This window comes from Ornithorhynchus anatinus, chromosome 3 (genome assembly GCF_004115215.2).
Source record: "Ornithorhynchus anatinus isolate Pmale09 chromosome 3, mOrnAna1.pri.v4, whole genome shotgun sequence".
Lineage (NCBI taxonomy): Eukaryota > Metazoa > Chordata > Mammalia > Monotremata > Ornithorhynchidae > Ornithorhynchus > Ornithorhynchus anatinus.
Window position 1 is genome coordinate 115644771 of NC_041730.1, and position 7079 is coordinate 115651849.

The window sequence follows — 7079 nt, forward strand, 5'->3', positions numbered from 1 at the left end:
TAATTATGGTATTTGTTAAGCACTTACTATGTGCCAGGAACTGTACTAAGCACTGGGGTGGTTAAAGCTAATTGGGTTGGACACAGTCCCTGTCCCATGTGGGACTCACAGTCTCAATCCCCATTTTACAGGTGAGGTAACTGAGGCACAGAGAAGTTAAATGACTTGCCCAAGATGACACAGCATTCATTCATTCATTCAATCATATTTATTGAGTGCTTCCTGTGTGCTGAGCACTATACTAAGTTCTTGGGAAAGACAATTTGACAAGTGGCAGACAAGCAGCAGACAAGCGGCAGAGCTGGAATTAGCACCCGTGACCTTCTGACTCCCAGGTCTGTACTCTATCCTCTACATCATGCTACTTCTCACCAGCGTATAGTTCGTTACCTGGCACATAGCAAGCACTTAACAAATACTACAATCTATCATTGTTATTATTACTGTCATTATTACTATCATTATTATTATTATTATGGAAAAGACTCGGTTTGGGTGAGAAAATGAGGAGTTCTGTTTTGGACACGTCAAGTTTGAGCTGTCACTTGGACATCTGGGTAGAGATATCCTGAAGGCAGGAGGAATTACGAGACTGCAGAGAAAGAGGAAGACTGGGGCTTGAGAGGTAGATTTGGGATTCATCTGCATAGAGATGGTAATAATAATAATAATGGTATTTGTTAAATGCTTATTAAGTGCTAGGCACTGTACTAAGTGCTGGGGTGGATACAAGCAAATTGGGTTGGACAGAGTCCCTGTTCCACATGAGGTTCCCATATGAGGTAACTGACGCCCAGAAAAGTGAAGAGATTTGCCCAAGGACACACACCAGACAAGTGGAGAAGCCAGGATTAGAACCCATGATCTTCCGACTTCCAGGCCAGTGTCCTATCCACTATGCCATGCTGCTTCTCGGGACCAAACGAGGTCTCCAAGGGAGTAGGTGTAGATGGAGAATAGAAGGGGACTCTTTCCAGTCATAATTGGCTCAGTGGAAAGAGCCCAGGCTTGGGAGTCAGAAATCAGGGGTCGAATACCAGCTCTGCCACATGTCAGCTGTGTGACTGTGGGCAAGTCACTTACCTTCTCTGTGCCTCAATTACCTCATCTGTAAAATGGGGATTAACTGTGAGCCTCACATGGGACAATCTGATTACCCTGTATCTGCCCCAGCGCTTATAACAGTGCTCTGGACATAGTAAACGCTTAACAAATGCCAACATTATTATTATTATTATTATATCTTGGTGGGGAGAAAGACTCTAAGCTCGTTGTGGGCAGGCAATGTGTCTACTGACTATTATATTATACTCTCCCAGGAGCTTAGTACTATGTTCTGCAGACTGGAAGAACTTAATAAATATGTGGGTGTAAATGGAGAATAGAATGGGACTCAGAACTGAGCCTTGAGGGGCTTCCACAGTTAGAAAGTGGGAGGCAGAGGAGGAACCCGCAAAAGAGACTGAAAAGGGGCGGCCAGAGAGATAGAAGAAGCAGGGGAGGACAGAGTCAATGAAGCTAAGATTAGATAATATTTCCTAAAGAAGAGGGTGGCCCATAGTGTTGACCACAGCTATAAGGTCGAGGAAGAATAGGATACCAGTTCTTCCAAACTCTTGTGAGCCCTGTATTGAACCCGACTGCTTTTCAACTGATTGTTTTGTATCAACCTCAGTGCTTAGTACTTCCACATCCCATAGAAACTCATAAGCATCATCTCCCAGGGAACCCGGAACCTTCACCATGGACTTTTGGGCTCCTCAACAGGCTACCAGGTGGCATCACAACTTAAACATTCTGGCCTTTTTTCGTTCTGGGCTGCGAGGGTACAAAGTGAGGTGCCACAGATTAAACTGCAAATTGGCGCTACATTTAAGTTCAAAGGTAAATGACATTTGGCTCCTTCCTTCATCATCATGATTGGATTTCCATTAAGTGCTCCAAGATGTGCACTAGACACTGGGAAAAAAATGCAATAAAAAGAGTTTCCAAGGTTCCTCCGCTTACATTCCAAGTCTACATTCCAAAAGCAGAGGTAGGGATGAAAGGACACAAAGCAAAACACTTGAAATATTTCTGGAGAGTTGTACTTATTCTAAAAGATAATGAGAACAAAATTACAAGGGTCTACGAGAACCAGAGAATCTTATAATTATGAGTCCACCAATTTCATGGTACCCTTTAAAATTACATAAATGCCAATTATCCCCATTTCAAAGATGAGGAAACTGAGGCACCAGAGAGGTGAATTCAGTCTCTAACTCGGAGCCGGCCGGGAAATGGTGGTGGAGTGAAGAACTATGTTCAGATCTCGTGCATCCCGGTTTAGTGCCGCAGCCTCTGGCCTTCGTAGGTTCCATTCCTCCTCAGACAAGTGTAGTCTAGTAGAAAAAAAATAGGACAGGAATCAATAGATCTGAGTTCTAAATCCAGTTCTGCCACTGGTCTGCCATTTGATCTTGGGAAAGTCACATCCTCTCTGTGCTTCAGTTTCCTCTTAGGTAAAATGGTGATAAGATAAAGACTCGGCCTGTCTTTTAAATGGCGATCCCTGAGTGGACAGGGAATACCTGATCTGATTGCCTTTTATCTACCCCAGCTCTGAGCTCAGTTTTGTCATATATGGGTAGGGAATGAGTCTGCTTATCGTTGTACTCTGCCAAGCACTTAATGCAGTGCTATGCATACAGTAAGCGCTCAATAAGTATGACTGAATGAACGATATTTGTAAGAGAGAAAACTCAGGCACCACCATCAATAGATTTGACTCTCCTTCAACCACCATTTTTCGCCACCCAGGGTTTTCAAAACACCTCCTTTTCTGTGGTGATCAAATCATTCTCAGGGTAACAGCGTGCCTAGTGGAAAGACCATGGGCACCAGGGAGTCAGAAGACCTGGGTTCTAATTCTGGCTCTGCCACTGACCTGCTGTGTGATTTTGTGTAAGTCACTCTGGTCGTCAGTTCCCTTATCTACAAAATGGGGATTCAATACTTGTTCTCCCGCCTACTTAGGCAGTGAGGTCCATGTGGGGCTTGAATATCTTGTAAGCTCCCCAGTGATTAGTACAGTGCTTGGCACATAGTAAAAGTTTAACAAATACCACAATCATTATTATCATTATCCTTATTATTATTATTATTATCATCAACATCACATTCATTCTGTGCCCTTTCACATATAAGAATTTAAATCAGTCAATGGTATTGATTGAGCTGTTACTAGGTACAGAGCACTGTACTAAGCACTTAGGAAACTACAATAAAATAAAATTTGTAAATGTGATCCCTGCTCAGAATGAGCTTACAGTCTACAGGGGGAGACAGACATTAAAATATATTCAAGTTCCCCTATTTCTTCACCCTCTTATGGATTCAAGTATATGGTTAAGTGAATAATAGCATGAGCCTGGGATCCAGAAGACATGGGTTCTAATCTCGGCTCTGCCTGCTGTGCGACCTTGGGTGAGTCCTTTAATTTCTCTGTGCCTCATTTTCCTCAACTGCAAAATGGCGATTCAATATTGTTCTCCCTCCTACTTGATTGTAAAGCCTCATGTGGGGCAGGGACAGAGTCCCACCTGATGACCTTATATCTATTCCAGCACTTAGAAACAGGGCTTGACACATAGTATTTGACAAACACCATTAGTAATGATGATGATAATAATGATGATAATAATAATACAGCACCTTGAGTTTACTGTTTGCTTACTGGAATGTATTTCTGTTTCTAAATCAGGGCTTCACTGATGGGTGATGGGTGATGAGATCCCATTTCCAGTAATTCCACGTAATCCTGGGGGTTAAAGCTCAGGTAGCAAAGGATGGTCAGGCATTCAGTGCCTCAGGTGACCCTACCTGGCCAAAGCCTTGGGTCGCTTGTACAATCACAACCTCCTCCCTCCTCCAGCTGCAACAAACTGGCTCCCTTCAGGCCCATCTGACTCTCTCTGGTGATCTCTGCATCTGTGAAGGTGAAACATATTTTTCCCTCCTTTTTGAAAAAGGCAGATTTGCCGGCTTCATTAGAGATTTGATGTGTTAAACCAGCCATGAAAATAAGTCCTGGCCCACATGCTGAGGCCTAGAGGAAATCAGGGAGGGTCTAATGAAAGTCACAGTGAACCTAAAAGAAATCTCCTAAAACCCTATATCTTCTCTCTAGTCACTCCCTATGTGATTTTTCCAGGGGTTGGTGTCAGGAGAAAAGTGGAGTGTCTTTGCTGCTGACAGATGTCTGCTATTCTTCACCTAGTAAGAAAGGGAACAGTGGGTGGTGAAGTGAAGGGGGAGTGGATGGGGAAGAATTGAGAAAAAGAGGGTGTGACCTGGGAATGTTTTTTCTTTTGAATTAAATTTTTTGCAATCAAGTGGTTTCTGAAGACTATTTTCAAGGGTGTTTTCAGGTCATAGTATTATTATATTGATTTTCCAGAAAGGGATCTCAGTGTGCCATTTATGGTGGTTGGACACAGCAAGAAGGAAAGAAGAAGATTGCCCAATTACCTGTATAATTCTACAACAAAAAAAATCCAAATTTGCCAAATTACCCGGAATGCTAATCCCACCGGTTGCTAACACCGTGGGTCACTGGGCATCCCTCCGTTTTGTTTCTTTGGGTAGCCTTGGCTTTCCTACCTTTAGGGAAGGAGCAGATAGGCTGCCGCTGATGATGTAGTTGATTAGATATTTCTCTGGTTTTAAGTAAAGATTTTCCACAGCACATGGATTCTCACCCGACACTGCCTCAGCCAGGTCTGCCCGCGTGTACATGCAGGCAGCATGTGCATGAGAAGCAGGATGGCCTAGTGAATAACTAGTGAAGGACCTGGGTTCTAACTCCAGCTCCTCCACTTGTCTGTTGTTTGACCTTGGGCAAGTCACTTAACTTCTCTAGGCCTCAGTTACCTCATCTGTAAAATATGTGATAGGGACTCTATCCAACCTGATTTGCTCATGTCTACTCCACCACTTAGAACAGTGTTTGACACATAGTAAGAGTTTAACAAATACTATTATTATTATTATAATTATTACGTAATCTCAGTTTCTGGGAGTGAGTTTCTGACTCCAAAAAGAAAGAGTAAATGAACCCAGAAACTCTATCTAATGGTGCACAGTGAAAACACATTTCCAACTGCCCTGTTTTTGTCTTCTTTCAGCATTCTATCCTCAAGAAATAATAATCCTCATTCTCTTTTTTATGGCATTTTATTAAGAGTTTACTATGTGACAGATACTGTTCTAAGTGCTGCTGGTAAATACAAGGTAATCAGTTTGAATACTGTACGTGTCCCATATGGGGTTCACCGTCTCATTTTACAGATGAGGTAACTGAGGCTCAGAGAAGTTAAGTGATTGCCAAGGTCACATAGACAAACGCCAGACCTGGGATTAGAACCCAGGTCCTTCTGACTCCCAAGCCCTTGTGTTATCCACTAGGGAACACTGCTTCTCTAAACAGTGCCTTACCTATGATCAAGGGAGATCCAGCCCGAAATCCTTTCACCAGTCCTGAGCTAGGTAAAAAGCCCTCATTAATATGTCATATATTTTGTACTCTTTCTTTTAGTGTAATGTTTGCATCACAAGCTTTCAAACTTGCAATGTTGTTTACAGCAAGCCTTTTCTAATCTAGTCACTCTTTCAGAACCAGTCTTTCTTCCCCTCCCCCTCCTCGGGCCCTGCAAGTTTGCAGTTGGGGTTTTATTAAAATGAACACATTGTTCACGCAGCTATGCTTTCTCCCTTTCAGCTCCTCAGCATAAATAATTTATTTGAAAGCAGATTTGGTTGGCTACGCTTACATAATTGAAAGCCATCCCACTCAGTTTATTGGAGAGAGAGTGAAGTTATGTGCTTCATGGAGAGATGCCCTGAGATTCAGAGTGCTATAGAGTACCCCTCTAAAGATAGATTCGTTCCTTTAATTTATTTTATCCTTTTTTTTGTTTGTTTTCAGGAGAACAAGCATCTTCATATGGCAGAGGTTCAGAATCCCTAGGCTTTTCCCAAGCTGAGTTCACGAATTTGGGGCCTGCACATAATTTGGCATTCCCCTCTGCCATACCAGTGTGCCGTATAGAACCATTTCCAATGTAATTACATGATGGTGCATTCCAGTGACTTATTGTACATTAAGATGTTCCTTAACTCACTGCAACTGAGCCAGAATAGATTCGTAAAAGACCAATTATTATTCAGGGGATAAAATCCTTGTAGTAGAGGACACCTCTAATGTTTACATTTACTTTATAAATAATCTCTCTCTCTCACACACACACGATATATAAGTGAATCCTTACACATGAATATTAGTCGAATATTGAGAAGCTTTCAGAAAGAGAATTGTCGATTTGCTGGGTATGGGGACCTACGGTGTTTATGATGGGTCTCTTACCTTTCTCTTTTCTGGTTGTTTGACCCTAGATGAGATTGTGGTTTCTATGCATTTATCCTGCTCTCAGAGGGGGTCTTGTTTACCTTGGGGATTATGGGCAGGCATCATTCAGCCCTCAATAACTGGAGTGGTTCCCCACCCCCTTCCTTTCTTCTTTATTGCTCTTTGCAAACTAGTGTAAACAATAACCGGCATAAAGAAGCACAGGGGTTCAGAATGGTGCCAGTGAGGTTCCGGAGGGGTGCTGTGCGGCCAAGTTGAATTTAAATTTCAAAGGAATATTATCCCTTTTGCTGGAAGGCAGTCGGTTATATTGGAGTTGCCACAGACTGTGTAAGGCCGAAAACTATGTGAGCAAATGACTCTATCTCTAAACGAGGCTCAAAAACCTTCCAATCTTTCCTTAGACAGCCAGTGTTGGGGATGGGTTAAAGCCAGCCCAGAAAAGTTGGGAAAGCCAAAGATCATGGTAATTCATGGCAAGCTGTGGGCAGGGAGACTGTTGGGTCTTACTGTTTTCTCACAGGATTGAAGTTTGTGTTAATGAGGTGCCTAGAAATTCAAGATCACTGACAAATGTGGAATTTATATCCAATACAATATAAAACAGGACAATAACTGTGCTCAGGGGTCTTTAGAATCCACTGAGAGATGCCATGGAAATAGGAAGCAGAGG